Genomic DNA, 21,804 nt, shown 5'->3' on the forward strand with positions numbered 1-21,804 from the left:
TTTGCCTAAAGCAAAGGTTGATTTCCAGAACGCTGTTGAATCTCTGATTATCTGTATTCTCCCAATACTGAAACATATTTAATAAATCAGTTTGCAAAGACTTAATTTTTTTCCTGGAAATTTGGGAAATTGTAAACTGATAAAATCCAATGATGCTTGAAATGTCAGTGGCAGATACAGATGCCATTTTGAGCCTTTGGCAGGTTCTTAGAGATCAATCACAGTGCAGCCATTTAGGATTTTGGAATCCTGCTATTCTCTGAAGATAACTATCCTTCTTTTGAGAAACAGCTTTGGACTGCTACCCAGCCTTAATAGGGACTGAAAGCTTAGCCATGGACCACCAAGGACCATGCAACTTGAACTGTCCATCAGGAATTGGGTGTTGTCTGACACACAAAGCCACAGAGTCATACCTGACAGCAGATACATTATCAAATGTGAGTGATATAAATGAGATCAGGCTCAAGCAGGTCCTGAAGACACAAATAAGTTGCATGAGGAAATGGCCCAAATGCCCGTGGCTCCCACTTCTTTTACGTTATCCTCTCTCTACCAGCCTGAACTATGGCCATATGGGAAGTTCCCTAGTACCAGTTGCCTGAGGAAAAGAAAAACTTGGAATTGGCTTCCAGGTGGTTCTACATGATATGCAGGAATAACCCAAAATTGCACAGCTGTAATCCCACAGTCCCTTTCTAGGACATCTTTAAAGGAAAATTTTATCATTGATCGGAACTTTGAGCAGTGTACGTGGTTGTTCATTTCACTTGGAATAAGAAATGACCAGAAATCTTTCATTTGGGGTTTTGTGTTGTCATGTGATAAATACCTAATTTTTAAAAAGAAAGAAAACAATTCCCGGCCCACACACTCCCCAAACAAACAAACAAGCAAACAAACAAATTAAAAACCAACCAAACAAAAAATTTCAACAAATGGTGCTGCAATAATGGGATACTCACATGGAAAAAAATGGAATGTGACCCCCCCAGCATACAACATGCAAAAAAAAAAAGGGTAAAAAGAAAGAAAACAAACAAGTAAATAAAATAAGACTGGCATGGATCAATTTTGGGGATATGTTAGAAATCACAAATGATGATTAATCCAATAACATGTACTACAGGATCCATAAAATATGAAACAAAAATACACAATAAAATATCTTTTCCTTTTGGCAACTTCAGTGGGAAAAGTGTTTCTTCCTCAATATCTCTGATTGAAAAGGTTCATGGAGACTTCACATTGAGGTAGTTCGGTTCTTTTCATCACTGAAACAATGCTAGGGTCAGAAGAATTCCGAAAACTTATTTCCAAGGCTTGGGACATGGATCTACCTTCAGCAGGAAGCTAGCTAAGAGTCCTTGTACAGAATGGTTTTCCCTGGATAAAAAGAATGGGAAGAAGTGATCAGCAGGCAGATTGCACAGATAGATTCCATATCTGTTGAGCATAGAGCCATCAAAGGAGGTAGTATTTTGAGGGCTATTTTCACCATTATAGAGACAGAATGAGGAACTTGATCTTGTTCTCTATTCTTCTCATGCTGTTCAAGTCTTTTAATAAATCTTCTTACATTCAAATTAACATTAGGAATTAAGTCCCAATTTTTTGCTACCACCCCATACTTCCAATCTCTAGATAAATATGTCTGTCTGCTAAAATTTCCCACTTGATATGTTCCACAGACACCTCAAACTCATTATGTTTCTCCCCTCTGTCCTTCCAACTCCTAATTTTTTCACAAATATTTAATCAATTTCTAAATCATGCAGCTTCCAATGCCATAATTATTATTGAAATTGTCTTCTTTGCATTCACTTCATTCTTCAGTTTGTAATTGAATTAATAGAACAGGTATCAAAGCAATTTCCCTTTTTAAATATAGCCCATCTCTAATGTTCTGCTGTTAGGCAATTTTTCCAAAACAAATCAGAGCAACAGCACTCTTGATCTTTTGGCAAAATGCAAAGAAATTACAATATTTAAGGTCTGACCCTTCCTTTCTCTCCTTTTGTGCTTCTTCCCACCAATAAATAACTTGTATACTAGCCACATCCATTTCCTTGTTCAATAGCAAAACATCTTTTTTACATATTTATATGTACTCTTCTTTCAAACCTGCCTTCTTCTTTGCCTAAATGCCTTTTTTCCAAATTTGTGAATGAATCATCCTTATGTTTTCATTTTCAATCTAACTTTGGATGTCATTTTCTCCTGGATGTCTTTCTGTACACTCAAAACTAGTGTTTCCCAAAATCTGGGACGTCAGACCTTTCTAAAAGTTACACAAATGAAAAAAGTAATGTTACACATCTTTATCTACCTGGATTAGAAAAAAAATTACACACATCCAATCTGTCATCATGGTTATCATCTTTCTCAGGGAAGGCTTCTTTAATTTGATTTGGAGTCAATTTACGAAGTTATGTAAATAAGAGTGCAGAAACATTCAGATGCAGCAGTGATTACATAGTGAGGAGCCACTAATGATTCATGGTAGGAAACATTCTTCTCTAGGGTATGTCATCTTCCTCTACACTCCCAAACACTTATTACTTGAATGTAATTATTCTCCACTGAACTGCAGATCCCTTAAAGCAGACATAGTGTCTGATTCATTGTTTTCATTCATAATTCTTGCCATATCATAGGCTCTCAATTGTCTTTTATGAATAAATCCATGAATAATGGATGAATTATTGAATGAACTTTAATTCAAATCAGTAGCTAACCCGGTGCAATTGCCATATTATACGTCTCCATGGATGATATTATCTGAAGATGAATTTTCTCAATTTCTTATTTCTTCAGTCACTATAAATTTGGGCATGCTTTTAAATATCAGAGGGTTTTGAATATTAGGTATTATAGTATGAGAACACCTACACAACTGCCTTTGAGCCTTAAAGGATAGTATGCTTTTGAGCAGAAAAGATAAAATATGTCAAATGAATGTCAGAGACTAATACTTAAGCATTCTGGGCTGTCTTCCTTATCCATTACCCTCTTATTTGTCTAAGTCTATAGTTTTGCCAATGAAGTCTGTACTTTTGTTTTTCAATTTAAATTCCTGAACTGTCATCTCACATAAGTTATTTGTGTTTAAATGACTTTACTGCCATCGGTTTGCTTTAACATACCAAAGCTTTGCTGACTGGAATTAAGCTTCACACATAATTCTTCTCCCTATATTTGAAAAATAGTGCTATATTTTCAGTACAGATAATAAGATCTGACACATTGCTAAACACCCACAAGTAACCTGCCTCCTCACATGTTTATTAAAAAGGTATTAGGTTTGCTTCTTAACTTTATATCTATCATGATAAAATTTTTTTTTTCTTACATTAAAATGAAAATTTCCTTCCCAAGATAACTCTCATCCACTTCCCTAAATGCTGCATATTCTTTGTTACATTTCATATCATGTCATCACAGTGCTGAAGTTTGACCCAAGTGCATATTTGTAAAGTGATACACACCCACTGCATTACCTCTTTCTCATTCCGCTGTCTATTCCCAAAGATTCGACAAAAATAAAGAGCACAGAATAAAAACTTTTCTTTCTTTTCAGTTTTCTTGAATAAAATGCATGCAGGTTGTATCACATAAATCCATTCTAGAGAAAAGAAGTTAAGTAACTTCAGGGGTTTACCTTTCCAAATAACTGTTGGTTGCTTTCTATTCTTTATAAATGAGAAAACTAAATGAATCACATGAAATGATACTGTCTTTTTCAAACCACTAAATATCCATTTTCTTTATAAATATTAAAATAAGGCAAAATCTAACATATCTAGCTGTAATTAGTACATTTCTAATCTGTGAATAAGAGAAAAGTATAAATAATTTAAATTTCAAAATTATAAAAATATTTGTGTATATGTTATATGTATCATCTACACCATATATGCATCTAAGTGTATAATATACAACATTTTGTATTGGCTTTAATACATTTATAAGAAATTCATAAAAATATATGAGCACAATACATTTACTTAGCAAATATTGACTATCTGATTAGAATAGAAGGAAAGTATAGTGTGAGGATTTGTTTGCTTGTTTATTCAAAAAAATTACTATGTACCCACAGATGTAATGAACTTTGTCTTCCTTATTGTTTGGATTTTGCAATGTCTAATGGCCTTCTTATGTAAGGGAAATTTCCAACCCTTTTTTTTGTGTGTGGGGGGAGTCCATTTTCCTGATATAGACACTGTAATTACCAGATATTTTCTTTCCATCCTCTCTTGCACGCAGAGCACAGACGTATATTCCAGTACCAGCCTACAAGATACGCCTATATATATATATAGTACCAACCTATATATATATTATAGTACCAACTAATATATATATATATATTAGTGGTTGGTACTGCCCTGAAGAATGCAGTAATATCTCCTGTAAATGAAGGTGACAGCAGTTACACAATACTTGGATTTCAGAGCAACAGAAGCTCTGGTAGTGGCAACGGCTGCAGGGTGCAGAGCTAGTGGTGTTGGCAGCCCTGACAGCACCTAGAATTCAGCACAGGAAAGAACAATAGCTTCAGTGGACAGATTCTGGGGTAGAATTTTGGCTGAGACTCCAGCTTGCCTGCATCTGACCTTGGGTCTTCAGCTATGACCTACCTAAACATATTTTCGATTTCATGAGTCAGAATCTCCTTTTTATAGTTGCAACTAAGGGCCCCAAGTCTGAAACCACATTTCCTTAAACCTGACAAATTTTTTCAAAGAGCTGAGGATTTGATTGCATATTAATTTTGGATTCATTATTATTAATTGGGATTTTATTTCCTTTTTGGGATACAATATTTATAGTGGCTAGTTCAGCTATTTATATATATATATATATATATATATATATATATATATATATTTGAACTTAAAATGTATATATGCACACTGTCTCTTTTGACTTTTTAACTATCTGTAATCAAATTTTAACTAAATAATGAGCAAGAAGGGCAAATAAGTGATATTTTTTAGATTATAGTTTCTGTTCACAACATTCAGTATAATTCTTTTTAGAGTCATTTATGTGTCTTTTTTTCTGAAGAGATAATGTCTCCTGTCATTGATAAGTCAGGGTAAGAAATGGGAAAGGCAATTATCAAGCCATCTTTGATTTGAAGAAATAGTAAGTAGCTTTTAAAATAATCTTCTTTTTACTATTTTATACTTACTTTATTAAGTCAATATCCTAACTTTGATTTTAACCTCCCAAAGACCCGATGTTAAACAGTTTTTATATGAAGCAAAAGTTTTGGAAATTAATAAGAAACTATCAAATGAGCAAAAACAAGTAGAAAATGTTTAGACAAATTAAAGTTGCTTTAATAATAGAGTTCGATTCAAGTCATAGACAGAATGCCAATTAACACATTCGTTTGAAATGAAGTATTTATTTTCTAACATGGGGTACAGTGATTTAAGTGGAAGAAAGGAAAGACTTGTTTTCTAGCTTAAAATAAAAATGAAAATCATCTGGGAGATATGAAACCATTTTATCCATTCACTTTAGCAGTGAGGCTGTTCTAGTTTGCTAGCTGCCAGAATGCAATATACCAGAAATGGAATGGCTTATAAAAGGGAAATTTAATAAGTTGCTAGTTTACAGTTCTAAGGCTGAGAAAATGTCCCAATTACAACAAGTCTATAGAAATGTCCAATCTAAGGTATCCAGGAAAAGATACCTTGGTTCAAGAAAGCCAATGAAGTTCAGGATTTCTCTCAAGAGTGAGAAGACACACGGCAAACAGGGTCAGGGTTTCTCTCTCATCTGGAAAGGCATGTGGTGAACAGGGCATCATCTGCTAGCTTTCTCTCCTGGCTTCCTTTCATAAAGCTCCCTGGAAGGCATTTTCCTTCTTCATCTCCAAAGGTCACTGGCTGGTAGACTATCTGCTTCTCATGGCTATGTCATTCTCTGCTCTCTCAGAAATCTCTCTCATTCTCCAAAATGTTTCCTCTTTTATAGGACTCCAGGAACTAATCAAGACCTTCCCAAATGGGTGGAGACATGCCTCCACCTAATCCAGTTTAACAACCACTTGATTAAATCACATCTCTGGGGAGATGATCTAATTACAGTTTCAAATATGCAATGCTAAATAGGGATTAGAAGAAATGGCTGCCTTTAAAAATGAGATTAGGATTAAAACATGGCTTTTCTGGGGTACCTACATTCTTTCAAATCAGCTGAGGGCATTTGCAGTATTTTCTATTTCTTTTTCTAGCCAATCTTCTCCCTTCTTCACCCTGCTCCATATTCTAGGTGGCTGACTTATAAAAATTACATAAGTAAAGCCATTTGCCCTCTTTTTTCCTGATTGTTTTGGCCAGTGGTGAAACATTAGCAGCAGCTCAAGGTGCTATATTTTACTTCCATGACCCTGACTGGTATAGAATGTTGCTATTTAGGAGAATGTCTTTTCATTCATGTATGTTCAGAAAGAAAAACAGTTGAGAGGCATTGCTTTAAAGATTGCGGTACCTTAATCCAATACATTTTATATGATATTATTGTCCTTAGCATTACTTTACCATTATTGAGAAATTCTATTTATTGTAAATTAAGCCATAATTTTACCAAAAATTGTGTCCTCCGGCCTGTATAACACATGCAAAGCCTAATTGTCATAAATGGTCATATGAGTCAACTGGGAATAAGAAGAGGAGGCATCGGTTATCCATTATAAATCATAACTGCCTTTTAGAATTGGTAGTGCTTGAATTGAACCTAAATCTATGTGTTTTTCACACTGATTAAATATGTATAATTAAATAAGTACATAGGCAAGAGAATATTTAGTAAAGTGAGAAATATTTTCTCTCTTATTTCTTGTTCGTGCCTATACATGCTCCTCTCTCCTGTTTTGTCAGCTTATTTGTTGATTTATAGACTACTTATCTTCAAAAATAATTATGAAAAAGTAAGAACAATAGATGTCCAAATATATTCTAGAAATATAGCTGGAAGGTATCAGGCAAAATATTTTCTTTTAAAGGAAGAAAAATGATCTACATTCGCCTTTATTTTCAAAAAAAATTATGAAACCCAGTTCATTTTATATTCATCAACAAGAGTCATCACATGTTGGGTAAGGTTTCTGCAAATGGATCTTTTGGATTCTTTGAACACAAGGAACTAACTGATGCTGATTAACTACAGTAGGAGAACAGACTGCATGGAATGATTGTGACTAGTTCATCCTCACAGTGGGAAATGAAAAATAAGACCAGGTTTGATGGAATCTCCAGGAATCTAAAAAGTAACTTGAAGGCATCCTTCAAGGTCTCTGTCACCTGAAAACTTAGCTCCAGCCATGTTCCATGTCCACATGGCGCAGTGGTGATGGCAGTCCCAGCTTGGATCACATGCACACCACGCTGCCTGTGGTAGAAGGAGTTTGGGTCTCCCCCGAGCTGATAACTACTCTGGGAATGAGAAAGATCAGAGAGGGACAATTTGCTAAGGAAAGGGATGCTGGGAGGGCAAAAACAGATCTTCACAAAAATACATCTATTAATTTCAGAGAGGAAAAAAACTCACTTAGGAGTGATAAACATTTCCCAGTAAATTATTTACATTTTTTAAAGTATCGAATTTCCTACACAATAAAGATTGAGTTATTTTAAAAATATTCTTCTTATATTTAGAAAACTCATCCTTGTTATTACCACATTTGATTCTCTTGTTATATTAACAGCATATGCTAATACTGGATTTTGTGGTTAGTTAAAATAGATGAAATATAATTAAAGGATTATTACTTCCTTGATAGAACATTCAAAATGATGATATATTGACCTTTTAATAAATTCTGGCTTCTGAGAAGTTTTATCAAATTTAGTGAAGTTAGCATAAAATGGAAGATACATTAATGAAGATCTCGTGCAAATTTTCTGAAGCATATAAGATATTCTTTGATTAGTCATCTGAATAAGCCACTTTCCTAAGAGTTCTGTATGTGTTAACAAATTAATCATCATAAGAATCTTATGAAGAGAGCTCTATTATTATTGTGTCTTATAGATGAGGAAACTGAGGCACAGAAATAATAATCAAATCCCCCCAGGATCTTGAAATAATATATCAGATTCTTGAGCCTGCATTCTTAGCTACAATCTCCTATACTGTGTTTGGGGCTGGAGGGTTGAGGGTGGGTAGAGATTGCTAATACAAGTATCTATTGACCAAAAATGGAAAGTCTCAAGCTGTAACTTAGGCAAACAGGAAAGAAACATTACTATCTGTTTTAATTCAACATACATGTTCTTTGATGCCTATATTTTATTTAACCATATTATAATTTTCTGTGGTAGTGACGTTGGGTAGTATCAGTAATGGTAGCAGCAAAGGAATAATGAGAGAATTAAGAGTAGCTGCGATCAGTCATGGTAGAGATGGTGGTGGTAGAAATAGTGGCACAAGTAGTGGTGATAGTAGCAGCAGTGGTCATTTATGAAACAATGGTCAGACTGACATTTTGAATACTTTACATAACATTCAGATTTGAAAATGCAACCTCTGAGATCCTACTTGCCTGACTTTGAATGCTAGCCCAATCCTTTACTAGTTTTGTTATCTTGGGAGAAGTCACTTAAACCTTTTTCTAGTCTGTTTCTTCAGCCACAAATTAGTACCAGTGGCATAAGATTATTATGATACTGAATGATGTAGAAATGTGCATTGTTTAGCATAGCATCTACTGCATTTGTTAGGGCTATAGTGATAAATACAACCCTGGTTGTTAGTGACTTAGAGAACAAAGCAGTTTGCATCACGCTTATGTAACACAGGCGTTTTGGTAAATGTATAGGTTTTCTCTAAATGAACATACAAGGACACAAATGTTTTGCATCTCACTGTCCCTTTATAACCCAGAGCCTCAGCATTGCCTGCACTCAGATACTGAAAGGGTAGATATAACATGTAGATGCAAACCACTTAAAAATCTTAGATTATAAAAACACAATGCTTACACTTGTCTTTTGCTAGCCAGAACTGTCCAATAGAACTTTCTGACATGGCAGAGAGCTCTCTACTTCATGAGGTCAAATAACATATCCATTAGCCATATGTAGCTATTAAGCACTTGAAATGTGTTTTGTGTGACTAAAAGACTGAAAATTAACTTTTATTTAATTCTTATTAATTTAAATTTCAATAGGCATCTATGGCTAGTGGCTACTGTAAACAGACAGTCCATATTGAGACCTGAAGACACAGTGTGCCAGAGAGAAAAAATGACCATTATTATTTCTCTCCCCATATCACTTGTTCTTGCAGTCTGACTTTGAAGCAATTCCCATCAAGAATTAGAATTTCCTTCCTCTCCTCTTATATCTAAACTGGACTTGTGACCACCCTTTGGTCCAAGGACTGTGGTAGAAGGACTTGCCATTACTATACCTAGTCTTACCTTTTTGGGATCCTAAAAACCCTTCCATTCAGTGAACAAAAGCCAGGCTAGTTTGAGTGATGATGAGAGAAAAGCAGGGGCAGATTAAACTCTATGGTACTTCAATATTTTCCATGTTGAAACTTTATTTATTTTTATTTTTGTAGCATATATAAATCCACATTTCCCTTTAATCACATTCCATTATACAACTAATTAGTATTAATTACATTCACAATCTTGTGCTGGCACCCCCACCATTTATTACCAGAACCTTTTCTTCACCCCATACAGAAAATCTGTACCAATTAAGCAATAATTCCCCATCTCACAGCTCCCAGTAGCTTGTATGAATTTGTCTGATGAATTTGTACCTTCTATATATTTCATCTGTGTTGTCACATGTATCAGAACTCCACTCCTTTTCATATTTGAAGAATATTTCATTGCATGGATATACCACATTTTGTTTATCTATTCATCTCCCGATGGACATTTGGGTTGCTTCCACCATTTGGCTATTGTAAATATTACTGCCATGAACGTTGGTGTACAAATATCTGTCTGAGTGCTTGTTTTCAATTATTTAGTATATATACCCATAATTGAAATTGTTGTGTCATTCTAGGTTTAACTTTCTGAAGAACCACAAAACTGTTTTCCCAGCAGCCATACAATTTTACATCTTCACACCAGGCTGTTTACTTATATCTGTACTTCATTATAAATGTCCTCCTCTTGATAAGACAGCTTGTACTATTATCACATCACTATATTCCTGTTTCCCACTCATCTTTCTTCACTAGGATAGTCCATACACAGATTCCTAGGATGATGCAATTCCAGACAAGTGTTTTTTATCTCCTCAATATAAAATAACACTTCCTTTAACCTAATAGCATGTTAGCATTTTTTTTTTTTTTACATGGGTAGGCACGAGGAATTAAACCTTGGTCTCTGGCATGGCAGGAGAGAATTCTACCTGTTGAGCCACCATTGCACCACACCATGTTAGTGCTTTGAAGGTTTCTTCTTCCACATAAGTTGGCCATGAAAATAATATTGCCACACCTTGGAATTTTTCTCAGGTTAAAATATCAGGTCAATTTTCTTTATACCCTGTTTTTATGTATTGGTGCAGACAGTTGAAACAATGAATAGACTTTCTTATCATTTTTGAGTTACTAGAAAGTTTTCTTCTATTAATCCAATTTATATAGTAGAGGAAATTTTTTTCATAATATCTTTTTTAAAAAAACATTGTATCTAGATATTTTTCCTGGCTCTTCAGTTTTGCTATAAGTCCTTTTTGATCAAGTTATGAAATATTTTGACCAAAAAATGTATTTATTTTATTACATAATTAATTGTACCCTAACCTTGTATTTAATACATAGATATAAACTCTGATTTAATCACATCAGTATTATCAGTTATATATACATATATGCATATTAGATTTTCCAAAATCTAATCTTGCTACTGGAAAGAAAATGGAACTCTAGTTGTTCAACCCAAAATTGACTAGTTTTAATTCAATATTTTATTCATCTATACATTCATTCATGCATATATTTATGAACACATCTGCGCATTTATTAATGCACAGTCCAGTCATTCACTATTTAAAAAAAGTTCTTACTGTTTGTGTATAAAATTCTTCCTTTGTGAAAAACTCCACAATTGTTTCTTGAGTTTTTATTTTTATTTTGGCAGTATTTTAATCCACATATTAATTAGTAAATCTATAATTTAGTTTTAGGTAGCCATGTTTGTTTTAAACATAAGTTTAAAATATAAGTATTTCACATTTTAACAATGTGAATTTTTTATAGTTAATTTCTACATTTGATTCATAATGATCAAAGTTATCTTTTTCAATCATAGACTTTTTAAGAGTTAGTGATATTTGGAAAACTTGAGCTTGAAAATTGTTATAGCATGATATGGAATCATGAGACTCACTGGATAAGTCCCTTCCTTATACAATGTAAAAATGTGTCTAACTTAAACATTCTCTTTTGTACACACACACACTCACACACACATTCTCTTTTGTACACACACACACACACACACACACAGGACACAAATACAAATTTACATATAAATACATGCCAATAAAATGACAAAGGAAGCAAGGATTTGGGGAATATTCAGTAATTAACGTTCATTACTATAGGCATATGAAGAAAGTAAAAAAAAAAAATTTATTAATAACCAGGAGAGTTACTTATAGAACATGAAATAATTACAAAGTAACATTATAATAATACATTTTAAAATATTAAATATAAAAATGTAATAGAAATGCTAATGATGCCATTTGCCTTACAGTAGTTGAGGAATTAGTTAGACATTGACTTAAGTGATAGAATCATAGGATTGATGAAACTTAATACTGCAGTGAAAATGCAGTGAAAGAAAAAAAGAAATAACCTTTGCAGCAATAGGTGGTCCCATTTGAAATGTTTGATCTCTTTGTAAGCCACTAACCCACGATAAATTTTGTTTTCTTCCATGTTATCTTGTTTAACTTGATAGCAATAATTGGTATTTTATGTCATTTCTTCAATTTTTTTCTTGTAGCCATGAATTTCTGCTGTTCTCCAATATGTGTATTGATTTTGAAGCTTTGCCAGTGCTTTTGGCTTTTGTTACTATGCAAAGAAGTGCATGTTAACCTTTCAGACTATTGATCCATAGGAGAAAGAGAGAAAATGTTTTTATTCAGTACTAATGCAAAGTTTATCAAAACATTTTTTCTGACATTTGTTTATATTTTAAAGGCTATATCAAGCCTCAGGCATAATCATCAAAAATGTAAATATATTAGCTCTCCATAGATTTACTTTCATCTCTACCTCTGTTACTGATGAAGTTGTAAGATGGACTTATTTTGGCCAAATTTTATACAAAGTGAACCCACTGAGTTCTTCAAACATATATATTCTGTATACCAATCAATTAATCAAATGAATATTTATTGAGTATAAAATATGTTCTAGGTATTATTCTTGAGATATAAAGAATTCTACATACAATCATAGTACCTGACTTCACAGACTAGTAATAATTCATTACAGTCATATATAAACACTATGCTTGAAATGAAAAGAAAAATCTTTTACTAAAATAGCTAAACAGCTAAGGCAAGACCTTATCATATCTTAAACAGGTATATGATAAGAAAAAAATGTTAAAATTAGAAAAATGATAGCGATTATGTCAATTAAAATCTGATTGCAAATAAATATCTATAGCAAATCTGCTACAGGAAAAAAATGGAGAATGGGAATTATTTGAAGAAAACTGAGTTAGCTCATGGGAAACCAGAACAGTAATTCCTGATTCTTACTGGGAACGTAAGCTATCAACAATTATGTCAGGTAACATTTCCATCACATACTCTCTTGTCTCTCAATTTTTCTTTTGCATGTCTGCTTCATTTTTCCTTATTTGCAGAATGCCTTTCTTTCTTTACAGCTGGTTTTCTCAGAGCACTAGCTTTTCAATGGGCTAATACCCTCTCTCACTCCCTGCCTCAGGCTCTGGTCTTTCCTAGGACCTGTCACCATGTGTTATAATTGCTAGCACACAGGAATGAATGACAGGATACAAAGTCCAGGCTGGGAGCACTTGGGGACAGACTTATCAGCCTGCACTAGTTATCTCCTATCTAAGCCTCCTCTAACTGAACTGATATCATCATGAAATTATTTATGTCTTCACTTTACAGAATAAGAAGCAAATGCTTAAAAGATAAAATGATTTTCAAAAACCATATTATAGGAAGTGACAAAACCAAGTTGTGCTGACTACACTATGAAACACTATGTTTTCCCAGTTCTATAGAAGAAAGAATCTAAGGCAAAGAATGAGCGTTAGAGTTTTATTTGAGCGATGATACTGGACTGTAAATAGAGGGAGAAGGGAAGCACAGTCGGAACATATGGGAAGGAGGTCAAATATTGTGTTGACGCACTGGCCACTTCCTAATGAGCCACAGATGGGATATAGTGGATTGCTTGGCAGTTGCAATTTTACAAGTCTCTGGACAAAGGTCTAAGAAAATCTTCACCATGGAAACTACAAGGGGGAAAAGAAAATAATGTATCTTCTTTCTTCCCCATTTTCTGTCTCATATTAGACAAAGCTTCATTTAGAACTTTTGGCAGATGCTGAGGAAGGCAAATTAAAGGTCCTGTAATGTGGCTTCTTAATGGAGCCAGGAACTAGAAGGAATACTAGAGAGAAAAGAAAAGTTTTAGTCCTCTCATAGATGGAGGAAACATGTGGCCTTTTAGGAGAAGTCTACTGTTAGTGGCCGAGGCAAAGTGAGGAGCTAGGAGTTCAAGATCAGGTGAAACAGAAAATCTGAGGACACTCTGAAAATACACAATAAAGCAGAAGTTACAAGAATAATTCAGGCTATGTTTCTCATGATTTTCTGAGAAAGTAGTTGGGGAAAAAAAAAATCATCCCAAAAGCAAGCTAATGAAAGTCATAAAGAGACGTGTAAGGAAGTTTGTCATATAGCATTGAGGGTGGCAGTAAAGACTGTGTGCCAGTTTATAGTTCAAAACTAGGGAAAAGGATTATTGAAGCATGATGTGTGCAACAAACATGAGTCATCACTTAGATTAAATTATAGATTCATGGAAGGAACCTGAAATATAGTGTTAAGTGAAAAATAGAACAGTTATCAGTTACAATATAGAAGGAAACAAAAGATCGGCACTCTTACTACAGCACGGAGAAAAAAATAGATAAACCACCAGATTCTAGTATCTGAAAGAAGCAGTAAGAACTGGGAACACATAGAAGTAACCAAAATAACTTAATTCTCAATAGTAGCACACCCTGTTTAGTAGAGAAGAGCTATATGGAAAAACAAAAACAGCTTCTTATCGTTATCTATTGTTCATGGTAAGAGGTTAGAAAAAAAAAAAGAAAAATAGAGCCAAAGTATGCAGAAGAAAAGAAATGGCAAAAATCAGGTCACATACAATTGAAATTTTAAAATGAACTTACAAATAGTAGAGAAAACCACTGATGCTAAAGCTGGTACTTTGAAAAGATAGAGAAAATTGTTGAACCCCTACATAGACTGATAGCTATATATACAGAGAATGTAAAGCGCCAATATCAGAAATGAAAGTGGAGACACCATTGCTGAACATACAGACATAAATAATAAAAATAATTTATATGATTGTGGTGGTTGTTACACAAATATACACATTATCAAATTGCATAGCACTGTATATAAATAGAAAGAGATGGAGATGTAGATATATATATATATGTATATGTATGTATGTACACACACACACATAAAACCATCCATCCACATACACAATAGCATCCATATAGAAGCAGTGAAATTTGAATAAGCTCTGTGGATTGTTGTCAGTGTCGATTTAATAGTTTTGATATTGTACCATAGTTATGCAAACTGTTGCCCTTAAGTGACACTGAGTTAAATGTACACAGAACTAACTGTACATTTTAATTTGCCATTTCATGGGCATTTAAAATTATTAAAAAATTAAAATTTAGTAAATAAAAGGTTTCAGGACACGTGGCATATAACTGATTCATAATGGATGCTAGATACAGCAACAGTAAAATTAATTAATCTTAATAGTATGAACAAATTTATGTTAATACATTCAATAATTCAAAACTTTTACAAAATTGACATAAGAAACAAGTTAGAAAATACAGACACTGAGCTGTTTGAAAAATTAAATTCATTATCACTAAAATGAAGACAACTGCAAGCATAGGTAACTTTTTGGTTCACTCTATCAAAATATTATAACATTACCATACCAATTTTGTCTAATTCTTTCAGATAATTGAGGAGAGAATGTATCCCATTTTTATTTATTAGTCAACCTATGTTGAACACTACAAGCTGTGCATTAGGAAAAACAATTCATTATTGGTAAGAAGTCAGTTATCAATGACTGTCTTGGTAACTGCTAATTTATAGATATACTTAACTCAATCCCAGTCCAAATCCCAGAAAGATTTATTTACTTATTATCTATTTGAATTCGTCAAGCAGATTCTAAACTTTAATGAAAGTGGAAAGAACCTGCATAGTAAAAATGCCCTTGAAATGGAAAAACAAAGAGAATGTTTACACCAAACTATTAAAGGTTAACTATACAGTACATTCATCAGAATATTATGAAACTGGCATACATATAAACAAACAGTTCAAGGGAACAGAATAGAGTCCAGAAACAGATCCATGCATGTATGATTTTTTTTTTAATTATTTTTGAATCAAGCCTCCAAGGCAATTCTTTGGGGGAAGCATTTTGCTTAACAAATGTCACAAATGGTGCCTGGACAACTGGATGTCCATGTCACTCAGAATCTCCACCAGAGAAACAGAGCCTGCAGCGAGTAGGAGGAAGTATGTCGACATAATATACTGACTACTGGGTACATATGAGGGGAAGAGATTTACTGAAAGGAATTTTCATGCATGATTGTGGAGGTTGGCTAGGCAAATCTAAAATCCATAGGGTAGGCTGTCAGGCAGGTAGATAAGAAAATCATGAGCAGAAATGGATGCTGCAGTCCACAGGTAGGATTTCCTGCTCAGGGAAACTTCAGTGCTCTTCCTAAGGTCTTTCAACTTATTGGACAGGGCCAACCCACATTTTTCAGAATAAGCCGTTTTACACAATAAAGTCAAACTGAATGTAGAAGTTAATCATAACTATAATACCTTCACAGAAACAACTAGGTTAATGTCTGATTGAATAACTGTGGGCTATAGCATAGCCAAATTGGCACACACCACAATATCCACCTGGAAAATAATTAACTTCAAACACTGGTTTCATATAATAAACTTAAAATGAGGTGGACCTTAGAACTAAATATAATGTTAGAATCATGACGCTCTTAGAAGAAATAGCATTATAACTTTAATTATGGGGTAGACAAAGATCTTTTAGGATGCTAAAAGCACTAATTATAAAAAGAAAGAAAAACTGATAAATTGCACTTATCAAAATTTTTAAATTTTGTTCACCAAAAGACATCAGTAAGAAAATAAAAAGACAAGATACAGACTGAGCAAAATATTTGCAATATAAATATTTGACAAAGTCTTATGCCCAGAATATATTAATACTCCTGCCAATCAAAATTAAAGAGAGCACAAAAAAATTAGAGGTCAATAAATAAATGGCCTCAAACTTTTAAAAATATGTATAAATACTTCACAGTTAATCAAATGGCCCAAATCAATCAGTATGACAATATCAAAAGGTGACTGGGTTGTGGAACAATTAGAACTTTCAAGTATTATGGGTAGCAACAAAAAATGGTATAACAACTTTGGAAAATATTTTGTCAATATAGTATAAAAATTAAACACACCTCTGTCCTATGACATAGCAATTCTACTCCTAGGTACTAACCATGATAAATGAAAGTGTATATCTTCCAAAAGAACTTTTATAAGAATGTTCATGGCAGATTAATTTGTGATAGCCAAAAACTGGGCATGGCCAAATGACCACCAACAATCAGTCGACTGTGGTATATTTACATAATGACATGCTACTCTGCCATGAAGAGGAAAAACAGCTAATAGGCAGAACAAAATGGGTGACCCTCACAAGCGTTATTCTGAGTGAAAGAGTACCAAGACAGAGGAATGTGTAAATATGATTCCATACATGACTCCTAGAAACAAACATATCTAATCTGTGGGCAATGATTGGATAAGGGCAAAAGGGATCTTTTTAGGGCAATACAAATGTTCTTTACTTTATTTTGTGAGTAGTTATGCAGTTGCATGTATTTGTCAAAGCTTGTTGAACTGAACATTTGAGATCTGTGCATTTTGTTGTGTGTTTATTATATCTCATAATAATTAATTTGTGATAGCCAAAAACTGGGCATGGCCAAATGACCACCAACAATCAGTCGACTGTGATTTTTTTTATTTATATCTCATAAATAAAAAAAAACATTTAAAAGTGTGATTTTTAAGATATGCATATTACTCATGGAAAGTTATTATGAAGTTCTTATATTAAGTTCAGAAAGAGGGTGATTTATAAGCCAATGTATAGGATTGTAAAGGAAAATGAGGATACAGAATGAAAGTAACAAATGTGTAAGATATGGAGAAAGTTGCTTATTTTTGTTTTCAGTTCAATATTCTCACTGCTTTGTCAGGGTTGAGATATTCAGAGGTCTTGTTTGTGAATGAATGGGTGGTGTATGAAGTGCTTTCTGAGATAAACGGACATTCTTAACTTCATTTAAAAGTCAAAGAACTGCCCTTCTAATATCTTTGGACACCAGAGAATTTGCAACAACTTATTTTAAAAGGCTTTCTCATAAGTTTGCTGAAGAAATCACTAAAAAAGTTGATAAAGTGTTGGAAAATGTAAGTCTATCAGCACATACTGTTTTTGAGTACTTTTTATCTCAAGGACAACAAATTTTTCAATTAATTTGAAATGCCATGCTTTTCAAGTCTTAACATGTGAAAAAAATATTAACTGCAATTGTTTCTGTCCATATGGTGTGTTGACTTATTCTGATTAGATTAATTCTTTTGGTTCATTTCCTAGTTCTTATGAGATATATACGGAAGCCATGTGTTTTACTCAAAAAATGCTCAATTAGAGATTGTTATATTAATAGATACCAGCCAGTAAGAGAGTTTTCCCTTGAAAATCATCTTGAATTTTGAGAACACAAGAAGAAAATTTTCATTATGCACTTTGTGTCAGAGGGATTTTGAGTAAGAATTTCAGTTTTCATTTTTGCATGAAACTCTGTTTCTTAAATTTGAAAGGTGGAGATTTGGAAACATATACTGTACTCTCTTCTAAAGAGATAAATAACACTGGTTTTCATGTTTTCTGTAATTCCTACTTCATAGGTCACCCTCAATATCTGTTACTACTTGTTGACATTTCACAACATATTCTTCATTGGCAAAGGCCAAATTTTTCTCCTGAAGATGAAGAAGAATAGAAAATAATTTAACGTATAATGCATTAAAGAATGACAGCTATTGTATATAATATGCTTGTACCTTAAAGGTAAATATCCTTCATAATAACTTTTTTGGGGGTAACATTTAAATCTTTTTCATTAACAGTTAATCAAAACCAGAATGCAATGACATGGAATGGATTCAATGGATAAGATAATTAATTAGAGGGAAAGAATTCTTAAAAGAGTTATTACTACATTTTATTGTATATCCTATATTAACTTAAAATGACTACAGCTATATAAGCATGTCTATATACATGTGTGTGTGTTATGAAATTTATTATTTTTAAATATATGTACCAGTAAAGAAGCTTTAAAATGTATATATTAGTGAATTATGTGAAAAAAAATCTCCATTTTGTTATTCAACATTAATGGGTCCATAGATTAATGTTTTCTTATAGATAGGAGCTTTTATTATTATTAATGGGCTTGCCCCTAAAAGCTTCTAAATTTTCAGAAATCATGTTCAAATGTGAACTATGAAAATATTATTCTAACTCATTCATCTCTCATCAAAACGGATTAAGCACTCAGAGCACCATGATTGGGGTATGAAGCTAAATACGATACTCTTATTCTGAAAGAATGCACTGACTCATAAAAAAATGTGAGTGCATGCGTGCACGTGTGTGTGTGTATGTAAACTGGTATTTACAAATTTACTATGTACAAAAATATAAATATGCCCAGCTTCCCTCAAGCCTAGAAACATACTTACACACACACACACACACACACACACACACACACACCAGTTTACTAAAAGGAATAATTATTTCCTGCTAGATAATCTCCATGATTTTGACTCTCTGTCTTTTCTTTCCCTCTTGCAGAAGGAGTGAAAATAAAACTAAAGGATATGAAGAGATTAAAATTATCTGTATATTAAATAACTAAATGAGAGTGGAGAGAACAGACTGAGACAAGATTTCTGCTGACAATTAAAAGTGAGAAAGCACAAAAAATATCTCCGTGAGAGAAATGCTTAAAGTGACAGAAAAATGAAGAGTTGATTTTACGGTGTTTTACTGTTTGCTAAGAACGTGCATCACTCAATTATAAAGTTTCAAGAAATTAGATAAGGATTTAAATTTCTTTCAATTATAACTATTGTCTCTATATTTTTTATTTTTATTTACACCACAGAGTATAAGGGCCACATGTGGTGTCAGTTATATTTGAGTACAAAGACATAGCCTATGTGATGTAATAGAACTAAGATTCCTTTGGGTACACAGCATTTGACTTGCCTGCTGGTGAATTAATAAAATAATCAGGATAACAATGAGAAGACAAAATAAGGAATAAACAAAGTGTCATGGATAAAAAGAGAGGCAATAAAAATCATAGCTCATTTGTGAAATGCAAATAATTCAACATGCATTTCAATATGCATACTTGCCACACTTGTCAACAGTATGGTTGGAAAATAAATTTGAAATTGTAAATAAGGGCCAGTTCATGATGCATTTAAAGATTTGAATGTCAGACAAGGTTGACTGCCTGAGAGGATGTTCATGTGCTCAATAGAAATGCATATACAGAAGAAACACATTTTAAATGAAAGGAAGATGATGTTTATGATCTTAAAGATATTGAATTTGATGTGTCCAAAGAGAATTTGCAGGTATATTTGAGCTGTTAATTGGTTAGAGATATGGCAATCCAGGATCTTCAGGATTTTGATTGAAGAGGAAGAAAGAGTCCATGGAATGAATTTATGTAACTGACTCACTCTTTTTCTCTCTAGGGGGACTTTGGAGATGGGAATGAATAAACTTGACCAGTCCTCCTTATAAACATGCTGACAGTTTTACTAAGGGTAAGTTAACTGTGGATCCTTGTTAAAAATACATTTTAGTAGTGTATATCTGATCTGCATAGATAGTCATTGTTAGTAAACCTGGAAGTTATGGATTCATGTGACATGGCTAACTGGATAAATGGAGTTAGTTATATAGGTACTTCATCTGCAAGAGCATAAAACTAAGGAGTCTCAAAATTGAAACAGCTTTCTTTGAGAACACTGTTTTCATTCACATTGTTCATAACTCATCTTTTAGTCCAAAACCAACTTGGAAGCTATGTCTGATAGAGATGGATTTGTACAGAAGGAAAAGCTACATCTGTTCTTTTGCATTGAATTGAATGTTGAGTATGATCTATGATTTCTATAAGTCTGCTTTGACAACCCAACCATCTGGTAGAGTGATAACATTTTAGGTCATTGAAGTTTCATTCAGTAGGAAGAAGAGTCATGAAGACAGGAAAGCATAGGTGAAGCTGAAAAAGACCCAAGCATGGTCATAGTTTTTAAGGGGAAAATAATTAAGGATTAAGTTGTGAAAAATATCAGATATTGAAGTCATTCCTGAGAAAGAGGACAGAGAAAAAGTATTGGATTTCTTGACTATGTGGTAAATTCCTCAGAGGTAGTTTAGACTATCTTTCAAGACTTTAAACAAAGAGTGAGTAATAAGGATACAGATTCATCCTGGAAACAATAAAAGATAAAGAAGAATAGTTAGAAAATTAGTAGGTTTAATGAAGGACAAAAACTGTGTCTTAGTTTTCTAGGACTGCTATGAAAAATACCATAGAATGTGTTGGCTTAAATAACAGGGATTTATTGTCAGAGAGTTTTGGAGGCTAGAAATTCAGCCTCAGGACATCAGTGTGTCACTAGGCCTTGATTTCTCCAATGTCTGTATCATTCTGGTCGGGGCTCAATCTTTGCCTCTGCCACATGACATTCTGACTCTTTCTGTCTCCTCTGGTTTCTATTGACTATGCTCAAATTTCCCCTGTTTAAAAAGCCTCCAGTCACATGGATCAAGGCCCAACTTCATTCAGTTTGGCCTCACTTTAACTAATAAAATACTCAAAGATTCTATTTACGATTAGATTCACATGCAGAGGACTGTGAGTTAGGCCTTGAACATGTCATGTGGGGGACGTGAGTCAATCCCCAGCAAGTGATAATGGCATTGTATATAATAATTGTAATTAACAAATATTATTTGCCAGCCAATATAATTTACTCGGATTATCTCATTACATTGCTCTCATTAAATGTATATGATAAATTGACTGATTAATCCATTTTCAAAGATGAAGAAATTGAGTTTCAAAGTGATAAAACTGCCCAAGTTTACGAACATAGTATATTTTTGAGCTAGAATCAAAACCCAGCCATTCCATCTCCAAAGTCCTCAGTCTAAATCTTGATGCAGTATACGTCACAAGAATTGAAGATTATATTTTTCACTATAGAAGGACAAGTGAAATCAGAAGATAGATTCAAATTAATAGACTAAGAGGGCAAGAAA

General features: G+C 33.4%; 1 long non-coding RNA gene across 4 annotated transcripts in view; it reads left to right on the plus strand.

The window, feature by feature from the left end:
• LOC143686350 (uncharacterized) overlaps window positions 1-21,804 on the plus strand; it is a 158,722-nt gene that overhangs the window by 97,292 nt on the left and 39,626 nt on the right. For 3 of the 4 annotated variants that reach the window (XR_013177077.1, XR_013177080.1, XR_013177079.1), the window contains 3 exons: window positions 5,074-5,154; window positions 18,354-18,516; window positions 20,226-20,297. This is a non-coding gene — a long non-coding RNA (uncharacterized LOC143686350). The remainder of the gene's footprint in view (window positions 1-5,073; window positions 5,155-18,353; window positions 18,517-20,225; window positions 20,298-21,804) is intronic. The other variant, XR_013177078.1, reaches the window with a different exon arrangement.

This window comes from Tamandua tetradactyla, chromosome 6 (genome assembly GCF_023851605.1).
Source record: "Tamandua tetradactyla isolate mTamTet1 chromosome 6, mTamTet1.pri, whole genome shotgun sequence".
In the NCBI taxonomy this organism is placed as follows: Eukaryota; Metazoa; Chordata; class Mammalia; order Pilosa; family Myrmecophagidae; genus Tamandua; species Tamandua tetradactyla.